We start from the raw sequence: 23781 nt of genomic DNA, 5'->3' as shown, positions 1-23781 counted from the left end.
CGTAAAGTGCGACCAGCAGCCACGGGGACCGCATCTATGCGGATACTATGTTTGCGAGACCATTCGCACGTTTACCTCTGAGTTCAAGGATCACAGATTCGACGTAAGCAATGAACATTCACACCTCTATTTTTACCCGTCATTCTTTGTTATCATGATTGATATTCATATTCATCTCCTCTTCTTATATAGCACACGGCCATGAGGACGAAGGTCCTATCACAGCAACGCGCGATTGCTGTTGCAGAGGAGCTTGCGAGATTTCTGAGGACGGAAGCTATAGAAGACAAAAGACGATTTAGTGTAGCTAAGGGCCATTACTGATGTTCGTCCATGTAATCGAATAGACGGGCTCTAGTCCCGATAATTCAGATCTCCATATAATTGTATATATATGATCGCTTGTAAGATAAGTTAATCTTATATATATATATATATATGCATAATTATTTCTATTTTAAATTATATGAAAACTAATTCCCGAACACAAAACGAGGCATCACATTAATCTCCTGAACACCTAAACCCTAAAACCCTAAAACCCAAAAATAATTTCATTCAAAAAAAACCCAAAAGCCAGCAAAATCTGAAAATCTTTAGTCCCGGACCGTGTAACGAACCGGGACTAAAGGGCCTACCCCTGGGGCGCTACGAGGCGCCCACGTGGAGCACCTTTAGTTCCGGCGTGTAAGAGGGCCGGGACGAAAAGGTTAGGCCTTTAGTCCCACCCCTTTAGTCCCGGTTGATGAATCGGGACTAAAGCCCCTTACATGGCGGGGCTATAGGCCTTGTCCCCACTAGTGTTTGCATCTACATGTTCGATTGGAGATACTCTAAACTTGTTTCTGCAAGGACGTATGGTGCAAATCACAGGTGCCGTCATATTCTGACTCACGGGCCCCTGTACATATTCTGTCAGCGGCTGGAAGCGGCCGGCATGTACTTTTTCCGCAGAAACCCCTTAGCTTTGTAACAAGTCTCGGAAAAAAAAATCCCTGACCCGTTTTTTAGACACCACTTACCCGAATCCCAAATCATGCACACCTGCAATCCCTAACCCAAGCAAAATATCACATCACAGACTTCTGCCGGAGGTGGCTTTGTGGCGACTATGACAGGCCGCCAGAACAGGACGGCGAACCCCTTGAGCGAAGAGGGCGGCTGAGGTGGGTGGCTTCGTCGAGCACAGTGCGGAGGAGGTGCGCCACCGCTGCGGTCATACCTCCCCGTAGAGATGGCCGGTGCTGGCGAGCCATGGTAAAAACGCTCGTCGGAGGTGTACTACAAACCCCCAAAAACGACGCAGGTGCTCAATCCCTCTTCTATTTCTCTCACTCTCGGTGGTGCCCTGTAATGAATGGGGAAATTATCTTTTTTTACGATCAGTAGCTCCCAAATTTAATCAAAGAGAAGGAGGCTGATAAAATTGCTAAGAAGAATCTACTAAATAAGATGAACAAGGAGAGGCTGAACCGTAGAGATAGGATGTTAGCACCCGGGTGCCTAGGCACCCTCTATGAACAATACCATCAAAACAATTAGAAAAAAAAATAAAAAATTCTGAAACTTTGCAAGATCAAAGATGATCAAACTTTCTAGGTGCTTGCAAGTTTTCGTGCCAAAAAAACATTTGAGGAGCTCTACACAGGAAAAAGTTTTTAGTACTTCAAATTTTGAAATCTTTTAGCACTGAAATCTAAAACTTGTTTGTACACCTTTCTCTACATGATATTTTGGCATGAAAACTTGTAAGAACCTAAAAAGTTTGACCATCTTATATATTGCAAAGTTTTATTTTTTTTTAAACTTTTTTTCAATTTTTTTTATTTTACTGTTGATAGAGGGTGCCTAGGCACCAGGGTGCTGTTACACCTTTCTCATAGGATGTTAGTGTTCGTTGTTTTCATTGTTATTGGCATGTTTTGAACTAGCAAAGAAGTGATGTTGCTATTGATTTGCATTTTAAAATCAGATTACAATGCCGTGACCATAACCATTTAAGCCCTAACCTAAACAGGGTCGAGAGGTGGAGAGATGGCACATACAAGAGACACACCGGACGAAGGAAACTCACCATAGTGTGGTGCATCCTCGCGAGAAGCCGACGGGAGGCTCATCCGTCATCGCCGCGTCTGTCGCCACGTCGGTCACCGCCTCGGTTGATCGAGAACTATAGGAAAGAATGAATGAAAATGATCAGGCGAGCATACTGCCTCTCAATACTAAGTCATTCCTGGGACAAAATTGCAAAAAAACGAAATGACTGCCTTCTCCCACCGTTTGTGCACAACATCAAGCACACGCAATCAATCAATGTTTCACTTTTCACTTTCCGCCACATGCACACCCTTCAGATCATCTAGCGCTATGCAACCATTCAACTCATCACTTTTCACTTTTCACTTTTCACCACATCATCAAGCACATGAAAGCCCTCCACATCATTATTTCTTATTTTTACTTCTCAACATTAAATATTTTAACTTGAATGTCACAAGACAATATAACATGATTCACACTCCATTTACCTCTAGATCGAATGTGGTGCATGAGGTACTATTCTCATATATTCTGATTTTTGTTTTGCTATGTTTACTATTAGAAAACTTTCGTAGCAAAACGCGGGGTGTTGTTTATTTAGCCTAGTAGCAGGGGAAAACGAAGAATAGGATAGTACGTACTCCCTCCGTTCCTAAATATAAGTCTTTAAAGAGGTTTCATTAGTGGACTACACACGGATGTATATAGACATACTTTAGAGTATAGATTCATTCATTTTGTTCCGTATGTAGACTCCTAGTGAAATATCTTTAAAAACTTATATTTAGGAACGGAGGGAGTAGTACGTAGGTTTTTTTTTTAATTAACTTTGTATGGATCTAGTGGATGACATATGAGAAAGTTGGATGTAGACGAGCTGATTTGAGGGCCGACTAGTCAGTGCCTGCGGACACATCTCGATGCGTCCGCGGGCGAGGGCCCGGACGTACCCAGCTTTCATGTCATCTTCCTCTCCGTTCTGTTGATTACTCAGTTAAGTAGAGTCAACCTGTTTCAATTGTCTTTTCTTTTCTCGGGGAACCTGTTTCAATTGTGTTATTTATTCATCTTTACAGGGCTGCTCCTCCTGTTAAAAAAATGGCGCTTTTATCTCTTACAAATTTGCCAAGCCTGAAATATCAGTGTTGACTTCTAGTTGTAAACTTTGTAGTATCGTAGTGTAAACATACACGGTAGAGCACTTCAATGCATGCAATGGCACTACGGCTTGTGGTACGCCGGTTGCAAACAGATTACATTAATATTGAGTTGCTTGCTCCAACTCAAACGTAGACTGGAATCTAGGAGAAGTTATTCATGTTTGATGCTACTAGTACTAGGCAACACAAGCCACACCGTGCTACCTGTGCTAGTAACCCGAAGAAAAGCTATTTTATAGGGCAGGCTAGTAATAATATTGCACATATGACATCAAAGTGCTTCAATTATTTTCCTCGCTTCTATTATTTTTCATCGGATCCATCAAAGCAAGGAAACATTTTATGAAACACACATTATCTGGACTTCAAAATTTACTTTTGGACATTGGAAGCTCTTAGTCCCTGAAACATTGGATGCTGGTACTCCATGCAGAGGAGTGAAACTTTGGGGCCAAGCGACGAGGGCCACTCACCACGGCTGCTGCATCATTGCATCGTTGCAGCAAAGTATGCGTCTCAAAAAAACAAACAAAATGTCTCGTCGAGCATGCGCAGGCGAGAGAGACTGTATGTCCCAAGCTTGCAGCCCGTAAGGACAGATTTGTCTCGTCCTTAGATGCGATGGTGCGGTTCTTCTTTTCATGCTTGCTTGCTTACTTTCTTGGTTTGCTTAAACAAATCTTTGTGTTGTCACATGAACGGGCAGATTCTGCCATAGCCTGCGTTGTATTGCCTTGTCTCACACTTGAGTGACAATTGATTTTTACTTTGTTTTCCTAGACGAATGTGCCGGCTCTTTTGACTATACACTTGGCAGCAAGAGTGGAACATGACTACTCTACTCTTTCCAGTCCATGTCAGTAATTTCATTATTTCATCTCCTATTTTTAACAGCGTCGAATCAATAATGCCAAATTTCTGTGACAGCATTCACATGTCACATGTTCTGAAACGTGGACAGTATTGACATAAAATGTGGCTATGCTAAATCTACGTTTTAAAGCTTTTGCTTTGAGATTGTGGTGTTTTTATCGGAAAGCAGATTCCAAACAAAATGTTCTTCATTTGAATAATCTGTATGAACAAATATAAATGACAGCTTGCATGTCAAAAGCTCATTCATTCGTCGTGTCCTCATTTCCTAACTGGGTTAACTAATGGACATGTTAGCATGTACCGAGGTAATATCTGATTTGTAAAACACAGTTAACAATAAATATGCCAAGATATAAGAATCAAACAGCAAAACTGATTTAATTATTTCCTAAAGATTCAGCTTCAGTATGTATATCTAGCATAGAATAAAAGGTTCAACTACAGAGTGAAAAAAAAAAGATCTAGAAAAAATACATGGAGATCGCCCATATGTTTCCTCAATGCGGCTCAGAAAGTCTTATGATATGAAGGCAAGATCAACTTTGTTAGTACACAATTAAGCCTACCAAAACTTCTTAGTTTTACATAGTGAGTCTTCATGTGTCTGCAAACATGGAACTAATATTGAGACATAGGCAATTCAAGTTGCCTACCTAGAAGAAGGTCGAGACATTGTGGTAAAGGCGGCGGCAAAGAATAGGAAGGCCAGACGGACCTGACATCGTGAAGAATTTAAGCGTCTGCGAGAAAAATTAAGAAGGACGAGGTGACTAAAAGCAGGGAAGAGAACCGTGAGGCGTATGGGCCAATGTAGGCCGCCGCCAAGTAGCAGCGTGGTCGGCTCCCCTCATGTCCACTCTCCGCCGCAGCCTCTCGTACGCGTCGGTCCATCCCCACGTCATCTTTCTCCAACTACAAGATAACGGTGTCCCGACCGCTGGTCTATTCATCCATCGTATTCCCTCGACGTAGGTGTTGAGCTGTTGGCGATGAATTGCAACTGGCCTGGCCTGAGCACAAGGTGGGAGCTTCCCATCGATGGGGATGGGAGTTATAGAGCAACGGGGTCTGGGAAGGCGGTGATGTGGACGGTGGCGCTGGAGCGAGATAGACGAGAACACGCAGGTGGCGGGGAATGGTGAGCACCTGGAAGGGTAGAAGCAGTTCAAGTGACCGGTGTAGATCGAGAAGTCACGGCGAAAGAGAAATATATATGTAGTCAAAGCGGTGTAGGTGGACCATGTGTTGAAGACGTGGTTTGTGAAAAGTAAATTGTGATAAAATTTGTTGCATTTCCTATAGTAGGTGCCCTAAATCTACCCGAGCCAATTCTCAAATCTATTTACACACGTCATCTCACGAACCAACATATTGTTAGAATTTATTTACCGGCGGACGAGTGACTAGTGACTTTATAACACCTCCTAGCACATAGGTCCTTTATAAGAGAAAGGTGTCGCCAAGCAAAGGATTAAAACACACATATATTTATTTGCTTCTCTTCCTTGTAGTCATTGTGACCCATTTTATGCATTAATATTGGATTCATAATATTAGAGTTCTAAATTTTATTTGTATAAGCATAGAAGGCACCAGGAATTAGCAATTGTTTACCGAAAGTATAGTGTGGACTATCTACTTTGGATGGCCTTGTGGGTTGTGGTATGTTTGATCTCTCCACTAACCTATGTCCCTTCATTTCAGTTGTGCTACGAATTCATGTTTGTGAAAAATTGCTTCGCTGTGGTAATCTAGTTTAACCATGTAGAGACAAGTCAGTTCATCAAGTTGGAATGGCAAGTCTTCGAATTCGCTTGCTTTTCGGCACCAAGTTATAATTTATCAGTCTACTCTACCATACAAGAGTATAGTGTTTTTTCGAGAATGGCCACCCGCACAGCACGCCAAGCAGAGGGACAGTAGTAGGAGTACAACAGTGTCTAGTGTTGTTTTGTACTAGTACGGGGATGTATTTGGTGCAGCGGGGCAATTGATGCTACCGGTGCACCGGACCACCGTTACATATTTTAAGATGTTTAAAAAAAATCCAAAATAATAGTGCATCTACACAGTATCATTGGATGTCGTCACAAAAAATCAAATCAAAATTCAAAATATTGCTCAAGATATAAAAATGACAAATTCGGCATAAATGTGTTAATGAGCCAAATCTGAAGACCAACTTGTGTTATGTACTATTCAGTGTCGGATTTGTTATTTTTGTATCTCAAGCAATGTTTTGAATATTGATTTGAATTTTTATGACAGCATACATTGATGTTGTGTCAATGCACTAAATTGTTTTTGGATTTTTTTGAACATTTTAAAATATGTAATGTTGGTCCGGTAGCACCAATTGCCACGGTGCACCAGATACACTATTGTACTAGTACATAGTACTATATTAGTAAGATGCTCGCGTGTTGCATGGAACATAATTTTTTTGTTTTACTATGTATGTGTTAAGATTGACCTGTGCCGGCTCATCATTCGTGCAATAGATATCAATATATTTCTCCTGTTATTTAATTTTGTTCCTAAGCATACATGCATATGATTGAATAGTAAATGCAAACAAAATAGCAACATTACTTTTTTGCGAGAATACATATTTGAGTATTTTAGTTACGTGCAAAGTTTCATGAGGAGACAATATTCATGGTGCCTTGCGGAAAAAAACAGTTTATAAACTTTAAAGATATTCCCTTCTTCACGTAATATAAGCCGTTTTCTTGCAAACTATGTTAGCTTACATAAAATATCTTATATTATGGGACGGGAGGGAGTAGTTTTTTTGGGTATCAGTTTTGTTTATTTTTCTATACCATGAATGTTTTTCTTCATGAAATGTTGCACGCAGCTAGAACACTCCAACATGTGTGTTGCCAAAAACATTAAGAAATGTTTTGAATTTTATTGCTACTATTTGAGCTCAGGAACCAAGTCCATGTCTCATATTTCTTATTTAAGCAGCCCCTCGGTGAAAAATTAGGAGAACCTAGAATTAAAGTCTTGTGGGCAAGGACACTCTGGCTGCTCTGAATTTGCACGACTTTCTCTTCACTAAAAGCTTTACATCTGTCATGTTTGCTATGTAGTTGCACATTTTTTCCAAGAAAAGTAGGTTACATGCCCCAATATCATTGCCAAGAAATTCATGTATTACACACATGCACACACACCAACGTATGGGTCGGGTCTAAGCCATCCAAACAGAACACAAAAGAATAAACAACTACTCCCTACATCATATCCTTGGTAACATGAGCACAAGCATCATCCACGAGTAATTGACGAACTACAGCCACCTCTCATACAAAGCAAAAATAAACCGGACATAGAATTCCATATATGTTAACACAGGAGAGCACAAAAAGGAGGACGACGACTACATTGGTTCCAGCCATGTCAACGCCCATACACTTCCTTCGCAACCATTGTCAACTTACGAGATCTATGTCGCAACAGTCCTCGAAGAGCCCCTTTCTGCAAGCTTGCCAAAGATTTTCAGAACCGACAAACTTACAAAACTACAGTTGTTGGATCTCCATGACGAAAAAATAGAAAGCAAGATTTATTCTTGGTCTTCCATAACACAGAGAAGATTGATGCCGCACCGATCATAAGGAAACCCTTCGTCACCTTAAGCTGAAATGATGAAAAAGGAAAACACAAAATAAAACGCTTGATAAAGAACTTGCACGCAAAGGAGAGTATATACAACTAGAAAGAATGGGGATCCGTGAGCTAGACTACTATGTAAAACCATGTGACATGAGTCAACATCCTTCTAACATTGGCATTCATAATTGCAAGGCGTGTGACCATCACAATCGATAACTCTGAATGGTGAAAGGCTCGACAACTGCGCCCACACCATATCTCCTAAATCTCCAGCACAAGATGTGATGTAAAATGCATATTATCATGTAGAGCCTTCGAACTACTGCAACTAAGAATTTATTCTTTCCATGAAAAGGTTGTAGAAAGCAAGCAAGTTATTTGGTTATCGTTCATCCAGGAAGTCAACATTGCTCAATTTGTGCCAGTAGCACATCAGACTTGAATGAAGACAAATTGCAACAATTAATATATCCAAATATCATACATACTATAACTTGAGCATACACTTAAAAATGTTTCCAGCACAAACAAAAATGAAGTAGAAGTGTTTAACCGAATGCTTTGGTTGTCATATGCACATGAAAAATGGACTTTTATGCAATGCCACCATGAAAAGAAGAAACATTCCAAACATAACTCACACAACTAGCCCCAGTTAATTAATTACATGTCTTAGATCATGCAATGGAACCATCTGGCAAGTATAATATACCATTATTTTAGTTGTTTACTCAAAACATATGCGCCAAAAATATTAGTTTGGGGTTTTCACTTCATCCGTCTGGTCACCTAAAAGAACATCACACAATCACTACTGCATACATAACTACATGTGTTACATTCAGATAAAGGACAATACTAAGCTTTTAATATATTTAAACAAACAAACAAAATGTACATCACTTGCAATACATTTTGTAGGGAGCAAACAAACAAAATGTACAGTAAGAGATGTTTTGAAATCATGTGCATACAAAAGGGAAACTGTATTTGTACCTACACACACAAAATTTGTAGGGACCTCTTGTAACATGCTTAAATCAACCAAGTTTCCGCAAAAAAAAATGTAGCTAACAAACATCAAGGAAAAAAATTTGAGGTGTGACCTGGAAAACTGGATGTGGAGCTACCAACTAAAGGAGGGGCATTAATGACAAAGAGTGTCGTGGGTATAAGTCTGACAGTAGATGTGTAGGGTACGAAAGGATGGGCAGAGCCTTAGCTACGGCGAGGTTGTTTGAGTTCAGGCCCCTCTACGGTGGAGGTAAAAGCCCTACGTCTCAGTGCTCTTGGGAGCTTAGTGTCGAGTGGAATATAGGATTACAGTAAAACCAACCCCTGCACCAGTGGGGAAGGGCGGCTTATATAGCGTGCGCTGCCCTCCACAACGGCCCGGTGGACAGGGGTGGAATAGTGGCGAATAAGTGCCTACGTTACAGGTAACGTATGCCTTAAATGCTAAAAAGGGTGTATGAAAACGTATGACCGTTGTCCTCCTGGGAGGTTACGATGTACAGAGTGGAATTCAGTCGGTACGTTAAATACGCTCCGAATGCTCGTCACCGACTGGATGATGAGGGAGTCCTTAGTTCAGTCGAAACTGTCTAAGGGCCTTGTCCTCTAAGAAGGGTAGTCCTTGGGTAGGACCTATAGGGCAGGCCTATGACCCTACCCTGGGACTATAACCCCATCGTTAGTCCCCGAATGGATCGGGGTTGGAACGACGAAGTGATGCCTGGAGTGCGGATCCGACTGGTATGGATGTGACTTTGGCGTCGTTTGCCTCGACCCGTGTTATCCTTTCGACCAGTGATCCGAGTGAATATACCAATGAAACGAACCGTCAGGGACCGAGTGCTTTCGCGGAATCTTTCGATGTGACCGGTCAAACTAACAGCGGCGGATTTTCCGGGATCCTCAAATTTCGGTTGCCGCGCGCTCAGCGGGGATGACGACATCGCCATCGAGTAGTTTCTGCCGCCTCGATTACCGCGCCGTTATCTTCTTCACTAACATCGCAGCAGCCGGTCGGGGGGATAAGATTTCGGGGCCACCTGTTAGCGACTCAGTTGGAAGCTTATTTAAGCCCTTCCGGCGGGGATCTCTTGTTGCGCTGCTCTTCTTCCTCGCATTAACCTCGCTCCTCCCGCAGCTCTCTGCGCGCCCCAAGCCTCCTCCTTCCTCTCCTCCTCTGCGGATCTGTTGCCTTCACCATGATGAAGGGGCAGACCAGCAAACTCGAAGCGCGGAAGAAGAAGAAGAAGGGGGCGGCCCCTGCTCAGCGGCGACAGCGGGCACTGCCGGCGGGTTGGATCCAGGGGGATTTCCTCCCCTCCACGGTGACGGCGGACGACTTGCTGGAGCTAGTGGAGCACGGCATGATCGCCAACAGGTCGTGGAGGCTGCCGTCGGAGGGCGAGACGGAGCCGGCGCCGAAGGAGCGGGAGTGCGTCCTGCTGCTCAGCCACGTGTTCACGGGTTTCTCCCTGCCTCCCCACCCCTTCTTCAGAGGTATTATGAATCACTTCGGGGCGCAGCTCCATCATTTTCCTCCAAACGTGATAGCCCACCTTGCCGCATTCGTCACCCTTTGCGAGTGCTTTATTGGATGTCCCCCCCCCACTGGGGGCTCTTTAAGTACGTCTTCTCCGCTAGGTCCCAGACTGTCAAAAAGCTTAGCCACTCGGACGATAAGACCCATCTCCTCCAACTCTGCGGGGGATTAGGCTTCCAGAAGAAAACAAAAAGTAGCTACCCCCCTCTCCAGTAGTCCGAGTCAGTTAGGAACTAGCAGTCGACCTGGTTCTATGGCCAGGACATCGCCTGTCCGATTGCTGCGACTGGGCTGCCGCCTTTTAGCCTAGACCGTCCGGCCCCTCCCAGGCATCTTGCGCTCTCAAAGGTGGAAAAGGTCCAGATCTAGCCTCTGGTCGACGCATTGATAGCCGTCGTCCGCAAGGGAGTCACCGGCACGGACTTGCTGGAGACTTTTATGGGTCGGCGCATCCAGCCGCTGCAAGCCCGACACCACGCCATGTGGCACTACGTGGGGCCTGAGGATTCCACTCGGACTCATCCAGAGTGCATGACCGGGGAGACTGTGACAGCGTGGGTCCGCGGCATCATGGACACATGCGACAACCCCCAAGGAGCCCGGCGAGTGAGGCCCTTCCGCGCCGACAATCCTCCTCCGAATGAGGTGAGCGCATCTTGTCGAGTGCTTTCAATCTTCTTAGATTTATCGCTTTTCTTGTACCACCGCCTGGCGTCTGACGTTGCCGACTGTGTCTTGTGCAGGAGTGGACTAACTGGCATTTTGCCGTCTCGAACGGGAATCCAGCTGAGGAAGAGGAGGGCAGCCAGGAGGGCAGCATGGACAGCGCCGAGTACGTCTCCGACAGTGGGGAGACGGAGGAGGAGACCGAAGAGGAGGAGGAGGATGTTGGGGAGCAGAGCTCGCCACCTCCTCCATCAGATCATCGAACCAAGCGTCGTCACGATCCCGCGACTCCGTCGGCTCCTCCAGCGGCCCCGAGTGCTCCGCCAGCCCCTCCCGTAGCTCCGAGTGCTCGGAGTGTGAAGAGGACTAGGGACGCTGCTGCCGAACCCACGGACCAGCCGTCCAAGGTGGCCAAACCTAGCGGGCCCAAGCCTCGGAAAGCTTTGCCTCGGATGAGGATCGTTGTTCCAGTCGCCTCAGCGTAAGTGTCTTGCTCTCCCATCATCCTTCAGTATCTGATTGAACGCATGCTTATCTATCGAGTGGATTTCACTCAACAGAGCTGCTACCTCCGTCGCCTCTCTGCCGCACCAGGACGATGATCCCATGGACACGGATAACGCTGCCACATCCCAGCAAGGTATGTTGTCACGACTCTGAGAGTTTGTATTTATTTTTTCGCGAGTGCTGCCTTTAATCCTGCCCTTTTTCTGTAATTTCATGTTGTTCAGTCGGGCTTCCTTCGGAGGTGATTCATCTGGAGGACGACGACCAAAGGGGGTCAGGGCCAGCTTTAGCGCATGTCCTTGAGGTTGTCCCATCTGCTACTGCTCCCACCATGAACGTGCCACCGACCGAGACGATGCCGCCGACTGAGACGGTGCTCCTCGCGGCGGAACCGACTGGAGCGGAGCTTGGTATGCCCAAGGAGTCTTCTGTCGCGCCGGGTCCGTCAACCGTTCAGTATGACGCCCGACATCTCCCGGAAGACCAGGTGGGGGCCGCCAAGGACGCCATGGTGCAGGTGGAGTTGATGGTGGGTGATGCCAAGGGAGCGTACGACTCCATCGCGTCTTTGTACAAGAAAAGTTTGGAGCTCCGGGACGATATACGAGTAAGTGCGCTAGTAAGTGTTTACTTTCCTCTTGTCACCCACTGGGGGTTTCAGTGATAGACTCGGATACAGTAGGATGATTTTGCAGTGGGTTCACTCCGAGTGAACCCAGTGGGTGTAGTCCCCGAGACTTTTGTCGAGTGCTTGCATCGGCAGTTGTCTTTAGATGCATTTTCCGTGACCTGAGCGGATCAGAGCTGATCTGCCCGAATGGTTCCAATGGGGGCACTCCGAGTGCACCCACTGGGAGTAGTCCCCGAGAGTAATGTTACTCAGATCGGGTAATAGTAGTGTCATAGATTTGTCTATTTGTCATGTAGCTCAATAGGGCCGGCCTGTTCGAGCTTCATGGCAGTGGGGTCACTCTTAGTTCACCCACTGGGTGTAGTCCCCGAGACCGCTGTCGATTGCTTGCATCAGCAGGGGTCTGAAGAACTTTGAGCTTTGATTGTTTTCCTTGTTGAATGTGTCTGATCTTCCCTTTGCGCTGATTTGGCAGAAGACTTGCGAAATGGGATCCGCGTACAATGCTCTGAAGGCTGAAAAGATTCAGCTTGCTGCGGACTTGGAGGCGGCTGTGAATGACTTCGCTGGTGTGAAGGGGGCTGTTGCTGACGGAGAGAAGTCTTTGGAGGAGTCCCGGGAGACCAACAAGGCATTGGTAGCCGAAATTGAGAAATTGAAGAGTCAAAGAACCGAACGGATGGGTCAGCTGAAGTTCATGAATAATCGGTGCATGGCGCAGGAGAAGTACGTCAGCGACTGGGCAAGGAAGATGATTGCACTACTTGGTGGTAAGCTTTTTGCCGAGTGCTTCTTGACTTTGGAGTTTATTCTGCGCTTACTTTCTGCTTGTCTTTTCTTGGTAGATTTTTGTCTGGACGCTGAGGCTGAAGCAGCCAACATTGAACGGTCGGTTGTTCCGAACGTTCCACTCGGCGACGAAGCCAACCGGGACTTGCTCCGAGCACATATTCGCCTTGGCAGAGTGGGACCTTTCATTGGCCGCCTGAGAGAAGTCATCGGCCGGATCGACAAGGAACTGTGGCCCGAAGACGATTCTCGGCAAGAAATAGAAGGGTTGATGACTCGGCTGGAGGACGTCTCGAACAGAGTGCAGGCATGGAAGAAGTCTGCCGCTCGTTGTGGTGCGGACATGGCGCTATCGCTGGTCCGAGTGCATTGCAAGGAAGCTCGCGAAGAAAAGCTGAAGGCGTTGCAGGTCGCCAACACCAAGAAGCTTCGATTCGAAGATTTCACGGAGACCTTCCTCGACAAAGCCACTCGCATCGCAGACGGGATCGACCTTGACACCTTTGTGGAGCCTGCCAGTCCCGGTAACGCTTGAAAGACTTTACCTCGGTATGCCGAATGGTATCTGTGTCAAACTCTGGCCACTGCTGTTGGCCGTCACATTCGTGGTTCGGTGTGGATAAGCTTGATCCACACCGAGCCGGCTGATCGTAGATCCAACTTTGAATTCGAATCGAATATTTTGCTCTTCTTTCGCCCAAAAAAAAATTTGACACGATTTTGGCTCGTGGTTTTTGTTTGGCGTTTCTTGGTGAAGCCAATGGCAAACATGAGGAAGCTTTTAACTTAGGCTACTCTGAGTCTCAGCTAAGTCCCCGAGTGTGACTATTCGTGCGCACTCGGAGTGATTTGATACTCATGTAGTTGTCAGTTGTTTTCACATCCACATGAGCCTGAATAAGGGTCTGCTAAGCCTCCGAGTGGATCTCGAGGATACACTCGAAGGAATATTTTTACTTAGGCGATTCTGCATCGCAGCTAAGTCTCCGAGTGCGGCTTTTAGTGCGCACTCGGAGCGAGTTTGTACTTAGGCGATTCTGGGTCGCAGCTAAGTCCCCGGGTGCGGCTTTTGGTGCGCACTCGAAGTGAGTTTTTACTTAGGCGATTCTGGGTCGCGGCTAAGTCCCCGAGTGCGGCTGTAAGCTTGCACTCGGAGCGAGTTGTTACTCATGTAGTTGTTAGTTGTCTTCACATCCACATGAGCCTCAATGAGGGTCTGCTAAGCCTCCGAGTGGATCTCGAGGATGCACTCGAAGGAAGCTTTTTACTTAGGCGATTCTGGATCGCGGGTAAGTCTCTGAGTGCGGCTTTTAGTGCGCACTCGAGCGAGTTTGCTCTTAGGCGATTTTGGGTCGCAGCTAAGTCCCCGAGTGCGGCTTTTGGTGCGCACTCGAAGCGAGTTTTTACTTAGGCGATTTTGGGTCGCAGCTAAGTCCCCGAGTGCGGCTGTAAGCTCGCACTCGGAGCGAGTTGTTACTCATGTAGTTGTCAGTTGTCTTCATATCCACATGAGCCTCAATGAGGGTCTGCTAAGCCTCCGAGTGGATCTCGAGGATACACTCGAAGGAAACTTTTTACTTAGGCGATTCTGGATCGCAGCTAAGTCTCCGAGTGCGGCTTTTAGTGCGCACTCGGAGTGAGTTTGTACTTAGGCGATTCTGGGTCGCAGCTAAGTCCCCGAGTGCGGCTTTTGGTGCACACTCGGAACGAGTTTTTACTTAGGCGATTCTGGGTCGCAGCTAAGTCCCTGAGTGCGGATTTTGGTGCGCACTCGGAGCGAGTTTTTACTTAGGCGATTCTGGGTCGCAGCTAAGTCCCCGAGTACGGCTTTTGTTGCGCACTCGGAGCGAGTTTTTACTTAGGCGATTCTGGGTCGCAGCTAAGTCCACGAGTGCCGCTTTTGGTGCGCACTTGGAGTGAGTTTTTACTTAGGCGATTCTGGGTCGCAGCTAAGTCCCCGAGTGCGGCTTTTGGTGCGCACTCGGAGCGAGTTTTTACTTAGGCGATTCTGGGTCGCAGCTAAGTCCCCGAGTGCGGCTTTTGTTGCGCACTCGGAGCGAGTTTTTATTTAGGCGATTCTGGGTCGCAGCTAAGTCCCCAAGTGCGGCTTTTGGTGCGCACTCGGAGCGATTTTTTAGACCGGAGTCTGCAAACGTGAATTTTTTTGAACCTGCAAGAAATCAATCTGCTTTGTATTACTTCAATGATACTTGTTCTTTACATTGTCCCCGTCGGTGGTCACGTGTAGAAGCGCTTCAGGAGATCTCCATTCCATGCTCGCGGCTCGTCCGTTTCTCTGTCAAGGTTGTAGAGTCGATACGCTCCGTTGTTCAGCACCTTAGAGATGATGAAGGGTCCTTCCCAGGCGGGAGCTAACTTGTGAGGTCTCTGCTGATCCACTCGGAGCACCAGGTCGCCTGCTTGAAATGTACGACTCCTGGCGTGTCGCGCGTGAAATCGCCGCAGATCTTGTTGATAAATTGTTGAGCGAGTCAGTGACATCTCGCGCTCTTCTTCTAGAAGATCTACTCCGTCTTGCCTGGCTTGCTCTGCTTCGGCTTCGGAGAAGAGTTCGACTCGTGGGGAGTTGTGAAGCAAATCACTCGGAAGGACTGCCTCGGCTTCATAAACGAGGAAGAACGGGGATCACCCTGTAGATCTATTCGTAGTTGTGCGGAGGCCCCATAACACCGAAGGCAGCTCGGTGACCCATGCGCCGGCGGCATGTCCAACTTCTGCAGGAGTCGAGGCTTCAACCCTTGAAGAATAAGTCCATTCGCCCGCTCTGCTGCCCGTTTGTTTTGGGGTGCGCCACAGATGCAAAATCCACTCGGATACCTTGGCCTGTGCAAAAACCTTTGAATCTGTCTGAGTCAAAGTTTGTGCCATTATCGGTGATTATGCTGTGCGGAACCCCGAATCTGGCGATGATGTCTCTGACAAATTTGATGGCCGTAAGGGCGTCAAGCTTCTTGATGGGCTTGGCTTCAATCCACTTGGTAAAAATGTCGACTACTACCAACAGATGAGTGAATCCCCCTTGGCCTGTTCTGAATGGTCTGACTGTATCTAATCCCCACACGGCGAACGGCCAAACAAGAGGGATTGTCTTCAGCGCAGATGTTGGCTTGTGGGACTTGTTCGAATAGAACTGACAGCCTTCGCAAACGTCGACCATATCTTTTGCCATTTCATTCGCCCGCAACCAGAAGAAACCAGCTCTGAATGCTTTGGCGACGATTGCTCTTGAGATCCACTCGGGGAAGCTTTTTACTTCGGTCATTCATTGAGGAGGCATGATGGCCGCAGGTTCCCGAGTGAATTTCTTCCAGGATTAACTGTCCCTCCTCAGGGGAGATGCACCGCTGAAGGACGCCTGAAACACTTTTCTTGTACAACTGGCCATCAATGACGGTGAAGGACTTCGACCTGCGGACGATCTGCCTAGCTTGGACTTCGTCTTATGGTAATTCTTGCCTCAGGATGTACGCAATGAACGGCACAGTCCATTCGGGGACAACGGCACGAATCTCCATAATCAAATCAACCACAGCGGGGACCTCGACTTCAGTCGGATCTGTTGAACTCTTCGGTTGTACCGGTTCCTCTGTAAAAGGATCTTCTTTCACCGAAGGGAGATGTAGGTGCTCGAGGCAGACATCACTCGGGACTGGTCTCCGAGTGGATCCGAGTTTTGCCAACTCATCAGTTCCTTGGTTTTTCAGTCGGGGAACATGGTGAAGTTTCAGACCTTCAAACTTCTTCTCGAGCTTCCTTACTGCGTTGCAGTATGCGGTCATGGTGGGGTTCCTTACGTCCCATTCTTCATCACTTGATTAACCACCAGATCTGAATCGCCATAGACCATCACGCGACGGATGCCGAGTGTGATGGCCATGCGCAATCCATAAAGGAGAGCTTCGTACTCTGCCTCATTGTTGGAAGAATCAAAATGTATCTGCAACACATACTTGAGTTTATCACCTTTTGGTGATATGATCACTACGCCAGCGCCGGAGCCATTCAACATCTTGGACCCATCGAAGAACATGGTCCAATGAGCCGAGTAGTTGTGAGTCGGTTGCTGTTGTTCTACCCATTCTGCTATGAAGTCAGCCAGAGCTTGAGACTTTATAGCCTTCTTGGCTTCGAACTTGATGTCGCAGTATAACATCTCCATTGCCCACTTCGCCACTCGGCCTGATGCGTCCCGATTGTGCAGGATTTCTGACAACGGAGCATCAGAAAGGACAAACACCGAGTGGTCTTGGAAATAATGAGCCACCTTCTTTGCAGTCATGTAGATCCCATAAGTAAGCTTTTGATAATGGGGATACCTCTGCTTGGAAGGAGTCAGGACTTCGGAGACATAATATACTGGCCACTGAACCTTGTACGCTTTGCCTTCTTCTTCGCGTTCGACTGTCAGAACGGTGCTGACGACTTGATTTGTAGCCGCGATGTACAGAAGAAGGGGTTCTTTACTGAGCGGGGCAGTAAGAACCGGCTGGGTGGAAAGCAGGGCTTTGAGATCGTCGAATGCAATTTGGGCTTCGTCTGTCCACTCGAAGGTATATGATTTCTTCATGAGTCGGTACAAAGGTAACGCCTTCTCACCGAGTCGAGCGATAAACCTGCTCAAAGCCGCTAGGCAACCTGTGAGCCTTTGAACATCATGTATTCTGACCGGCCGTTCCATTCGGACGATGGTCCCGATCTTTTCGGGCTTGACATCGATCCCTCGTTCGGAAACGAAGAAACCGAGTAACTTCCCGCTGGGAATGCCGAATGAACACTTGGCTGGGTTGAGCTTGATATCGTACCTACGTAGGTTGGCGAATGTTTCTGCCAAGTCAGTCAGCAGGTCGGAACCTTTGCGTGACTTGACTACGATATCGTCCATATATGCCTCCACATTTCGACCGATCTGGTCAAGGAGGCATTTTTGGATCATGCGCATAAAAGTTGCTCCTGCATTCTTCAAACCGAATGGCATAGTGATGTAGCAGAAACACCCGAATGGGGTGATGAAGGCTGTTTTTAATTCATCCGGACCATACAGACGGATCTGATGATAGCCCGAATAGGCATCAAGGAATGATAAACGCTCGCAGCCCGCAGTCGAATCAACAATTTGGTCAATGCGGGGGAGCGGGAAATGATCTTTCGGGTAGACCTTATTGAGATGCTTGAAGTCCATGCACATACAGAGAGACTTGTCCTTCTTGGGCACCATGACAACATTGGCGAGCCACTCGGAGTGGTGTACCCCGCGAATGAAGTTGGCTGCCAAAAGTTTAGCCACCTCCTCTCCGATTGCCTTCCTTTTGTACGCGGCGGACCGACGCAGGCGTTCTCAGACGGGCCGAGCAGCAGGATCCACATGCAGTCGGTGCTTAGCCAACTCCCTGGGTACACCTGGCATGTCAGCGGGCTTCCATGCAAAAATGTCCCAATTCTCACGGAGGAATTGGATGAGCTCGGCTTCCTATTTTGGATCAAGGGTGGTGGAGATGTTCGTCGGGGCGGCGACGTCATCCGTCGGGTGGATGCTGACTTTCTTCGTGTCTCCCGCCGACTGGAATGCGGACTTCGAAGTTGGCTTCTTCGAACGCATCAAGTCAGCGGGGTCGGCTGCCTTCTTGTACTCATCCAGCTCGAGGATAGCCATCTGCTGGTCGGCAATCCTCGACCCCTGCTGCAAACACTCCTCGGCCCGCTGTCGATTGCCTCTGACCGTGATCACACCTTTAGGACCCGACATCTTCAGCTTCAAATACACGTAACATGGACGGGCCATGAAACGTGCATACGCCGGACGACCCAGAATCGCATGGTATGCACTCTGGAAGTCCACCACCTCGAATGTCAGCCTTTCCTTGCGGAAGTTCTTGTTGGAGCCGAAAACGACGTCCAACGCGATCTGGCCGAGTGACTTGGCTGTTCGTCCTGGGACGACTCCGTGGAACTGCATGCTGCTCTCGCTAAGTTTGGACATCGGAATGCCCATCCCCTTGAGAGTGTCGGCGTACATGATGTTCAAGCCGTTGCCGCCGTCCATGAGGACTTTGCGCAGTCGGATTCCTTCCACCATCGGGTCGACGACCAGAGCTTGCCTCCCTGGGGTGGGTACGTGTGCTGGATGGTCCGACTGATCAAAGGTGATCGCAGACTGAGACCATTTGAGGAACGTGGGGTTGGTTGGGGTTGCCATGTTCACCTCCCTGTTCACCAGCTTCAATCGACTCTTGCTTTCCACGTCAGCAAAAATCATCAATGTTGCAGGGACTTGAGGGAACGGATCCTCCTTGTCCTCATCATCCTGCTCGTTGTCCTTTTCACTCGGCTGCCCTTCGCCGAACCCTTGGATCAGGAGGAGACATTGCCGAGTGGTGTGCTTCGGGAATATGGCGTTGCCTTCTTCGTCCATCTTCGTGTGGATTGGACATGGCTGATCCAGGATAGAATTCCCGAACTGTTTCTTCTTGGGGGTGTACTGAGATTTCCCCTTGCCCTTGAACTTGGCATTGGTAACGGCTGCTGCCTCTGCCTGCGGAGTGGACGGAGCTTTCTCCTTCTGCTTCCGATTGCTGTTCCCATCTCCATCGGCGACTGCCTTATGCTTGCCGCTACGTATGCGGTCCTCTTCTTCGCCATTTGCATGCTCATGGAGATGTCGCATGTCCGATCGAACTTCAGGTACAGATCTCTGTACCGCACGCCTGCCTCGAAGGCGCATACTGCTTGCTGCTCTGTAACATTCTCCACCGTGTGGTAGAGGGTCGTCCAACGCTGGATGAAATCGTGCAGTGGTTCATTCTGCTTCTGGACACAGTGCTGGAGCTCCACGAGACCAACAGGGCATTTGCACGTGCCCTCGAAGGTCCTGATGAAGACTCGGGACAGATCTGCCCAGCTGTAGATGCTTGATGGAGCCAACTGGTTCAGCCACGCTCGTGCCGAGCCGTCGAGCATCAGGGGGAGATGTTTCATGGCGACCTGGTCATCTCCGCCACCGATCTGGACCGCCACTCGGTAGTCGTCCAGCCATGTTTCTGGCTTGGACTCTCCTATGAACTTGCTGATCCCCGTCGGCAATCGGAAGTTGGGAGGGATGTCAGCTGAACGGATGGCCCGACTGAAGCACTCGGGGCCAGAGACGATGGTCATGCTTCCACTCGGACGGTCTCTATCATGACCATCACGGTGGGCTGGACTCATGTCGACCTTCCTCTAGGCGATGTACCCTCTTGCGTCGGGCCTTGGATCATACGCGTCACCGACTGAACGCCGATCATTGTGATGTCGGGGCCCGTAAGGCCCACCCCGCGGAGGGGTGCGTGAACGGCGACGATCTTCGGGATTCATGGAACGGCTGCCCCCTGTGCGTCGCTGATGAGAGTCGGGGCTGAAAACCGACCGATGCATGTTCGCGTGAACATAACTGTTGTGGATCCTGTTGTGCGACTGGGAGACCGCCGAATTCTGCTGCTGCGCCGTGTGCAACAGGGCACGGATCTGCTCGATCCCTTTACCAGCCTCTGAATCAGTCGGTTGGAGGGAATCGGCTATCTTGGCAGCGGCAGACAGGTTGAGGACGGGTGTGCGGAACACCTCGACGTTGCTTTGGCGAGTGCGCCGACTGGCAGAACGGCGGTGTTGACGACGAGCGCCGGCTGATTCGCTGACCTCATGCTCGTTCTGACCAGTTCGGAGGGGACTTTCATGGGAATCAGCCATGAGAACTTCGGCTGCAGGCCCGCGACCCAAGTACTCGGAAGGTAACTCAGTCAGAACTGAGTCCAAGCACTGGGACGGCGGCGCGACCACAACCGACTCGAGGACCGCCACTTGAGAGGACGCGTTCTGTCGCGCCTGGGCGTGTTGCACCCAACGCTGGAGCCGCGGACGACGGGACCGCTTGTTGCGGCGCGTGACGGGGGCGAAGATCGACAATGGGGCCAATTGCTGGAGAAGAAGGACGCCGCGGGCACCGGCACGAAAGTGCGTAGCCCCGCAATTAGGGAGCGCATCGACGTCGAGAGGCGCATCCCGAAGCCATGCCGAATCATCGACGATGAAGGAGAGTGCGCCGAAGAGGATCTCATGACCCATGCACAAATCTCCGCCGGACGACATGATGAAAAGATGAAGTTGCAAACTCGTCGGAAGTCGCTTAGACGCGTGCCCCACGGTGGGCGCCAACTGTCGTGGGTATAAGTCTGACAGTAGATGTGCAGGGTACGAAAGGATGGGCAGAGCCTTAGCTACGGCGAGGTTGTATCAGTTCAGGCCCCTCTACGGTGGAGGTAAAAGCCCTACGTCTCAGTGCTCTTGGGAGCTTAGTGTCGAGTGGAATATAGGATTACAGTAAAAGCCAACCCCTGCACCAGTGGGGAAGGGCGGCTTATATAGAGTGCGCTACCCTCCACAACGGCCCGGTGGACAGGGGTGGAATAGTGGCGAATAAATGCCTACGTTACAGGTAACTTATGCCTTAAATGCTAATAATGGTGTATGAAAACGTATGACCGTTGCCCTCCTGGGAGGTTACGATGTACAGAGTGGAATTCAGTCGGTACGTTAAATACGCTCTGAATGCTCGTCACCGACTGGATGATGGGGGAGTCCTTAGTTCAGTCAGAACTGTCTAAGGGCCTTGTCCTCTAAGAAGGGTAGTCCTTGGGTAGGACCTATAGGGCAGGCCTATGACCCTACCCTGGGACTATAACCCCATCAAAGAGACTTGCTGTAGGCGTCATCCAAAATTTTAAACAGAGCGAGTAACAAAGAGAACTGCCAATCATAATTCGAGCACACGTATGTTTTCTTACATAAACATCATGAACACTAAAGCAATTATGTAAATATATTTTTGCTCAAAGTCCGTTGCACAAACTTCATAACCTTCCATGGGAACCAATTGTAGATGACTAGACCTATTAGATAGTTTGGTTTTTACGGTTACCAAATTGTACTTGATTCATACCCGTGACTACACACAGAGACTTCTTTGTGGACCATTTGTTTGTAAAATTTGCAACGGAGTTAGACTCGCCTTTCTTTTTATTATCCGAGAGAATATTTGTTACTTCTAGATGTAGCTCCAGAAAGAGGAACATAGAGTTCCTGTATGAAAATACCAGTTCAGGAAGGTATACACCAACATTTCAAATACTCAAAGTTTCATTCCGTAAGAAGATTATGGATACGAAATTACTACCATTAGACACTGCCTATGGAATATGGAGACAATGGAAGACAGTTCCATCTGTTACCACCAAAACATATATCCAATTGCACAAGTAATTAAGTATTGTCTAGCAGATATGAAGCAAGGATTGACGATACGTATAGAAACCTTTGTCCTCAATGAAGCATATTAGATGTTGAATGGTAGTGACTAATGAATCAGACCTTCACACACTCCATTCTATCTGAAGATTGTGTGGCTCCTTTGCTGTGTAGTTTGAGAAGTGTGAGTCCCATATGCCTGCACATTGATCTATATTGTGCTACATGAGTGGTTTATAGACAAAATTGAATTTGTGATTGGGAAGGAGAGGCAATACCAAAGCATGGTACCTCCATGTCAACATCACACCCGACCAACCATCTCCAAGACGAAATCGATTGGAAGAGGACCCAGGTGTGGAGCTCGTGGTCGTGGGTGACGCTCCAATGCAGACATTGATAGGTCCTTGGGGAGCAGCTCGTTCTCGATCTGGACGAATAGGTGATGCTGTCGCCGAGGATGAGTAGCGTGTAGCCAGGGGTATTGAGGCTTCTACATCAGAGGAGGATACATGAGAGGATCGCGGAGTCTGGGAAAGGACATCATCGGACCGCCGATGGCGTACTTGCGATGTAGACATTGGTGGAGATGGCAGGGGAAGGAGGAAGAGGTGATGGTGGGCGGCTGAGCAACTGCATCAGAAGTGGGGAACGGGATGGGGCGGACGGCGCCAGTGGCGTACTTGCTAGTGTCGGCGTTGGAGATGGGGAAGGGGGGAGGGCAGGTGGTGGGTGGAGGGGCTGCATTATCAGAGAAGGAGGCAGAAGAGGCATCACGGACTTGGGGGATAGGCGGCACTGGCGGCCTACTTGCTGATGTCGGCGTCCGAGGAGAGGATACAATAGGGAGGAGGGTGGCGGTGTGGAGGTCATAGTGAGCAGTGTGGATGCTATGGTAGAGAGGACTCAGGAGAGGCGCTTGGAGCATCCGGCGCCGGCGGCGTGTGGAGCGGTTGTGGCCACTGCTCGGTCCAGTTTCATTATTTTCTCCTCTTTTCCAGAAGGATCGTGTGCTTTTGGTTGTGTGGATGGATACGGTGAGGGTGGATGGAGCAGGCAAATGTGAAGTGGGCTCACATCCATCGGATGCAAATCTGATGGTTCAAGTTGATGGATGGCAGGCATACCATCACCACAAACTCGGGTTTATTATAGGAGTAGAGATAAGATGAAGAGCATGGGATAACAATCTTCTATACAAACTCCCGATTTCCACTACTGCTCTTTAGAGAAGCATTATAGTTGTAGACGATACATCTAAGAGCATGGTTAATAATACAACCAACTGTTGGCTATAAGATGTTGCTATATCATCTATAGCCAACACATACATTCACTCATACAATAAGGTTAGCTATAAGGTTGGCTATAGGATTATAACTTTTCTCATCTTCTCTCTATCTCTTTCTTCACATTTATTGCATCTGTGTAGGACCACGCACATAGCTAGGATCTTGCATAATAGCCTTCTCCCCCTACTTTTTCATGTCTCTCTCCTCCACATAAGCAAAATTTCCATGTAAGCAAGATTATATCCTACTATTGTACTTGCTCTGACCAACAAGCCCCCCTCCCCCCCCGCGTCGTCCCTCCTCTAACGACACGGGGCAACCCCCTGGTAGCGCTGCCACGTTCCCTCC

The 23781-nt window shown here is 48.2% G+C and overlaps 1 long non-coding RNA gene across 2 annotated transcripts; it reads right to left on the bottom strand.

Annotated features, from left to right (window-relative positions):
* Positions 1–7214: 7214 nt before the first annotated feature.
* LOC123412820 lies at positions 7215–22874 on the bottom strand. Of its 2 annotated transcripts, none has more exons than XR_006613613.1 (3): positions 22420–22874; positions 22265–22340; positions 7215–7724 (listed from the first exon to the last, which is right to left on the bottom strand). It is a non-coding gene; the product is annotated as an uncharacterized LOC123412820 (long non-coding RNA). The 2 variants fall into 2 exon arrangements; XR_006613612.1 differs by having other exon boundaries at positions 22265–22352; positions 22433–22874.
* Between the last annotated feature and the right edge of the window lie 907 nt (positions 22875–23781).

The sequence above is a fragment of the Hordeum vulgare genome, chromosome 7H, assembly GCF_904849725.1.
Source record: "Hordeum vulgare subsp. vulgare chromosome 7H, MorexV3_pseudomolecules_assembly, whole genome shotgun sequence".
In the NCBI taxonomy this organism is placed as follows: Eukaryota; Viridiplantae; Streptophyta; class Magnoliopsida; order Poales; family Poaceae; genus Hordeum; species Hordeum vulgare.
The sequence above is the reverse complement of the archived record's forward strand: the minus strand, read 5'-3'. Positions and strand labels throughout refer to the sequence as shown.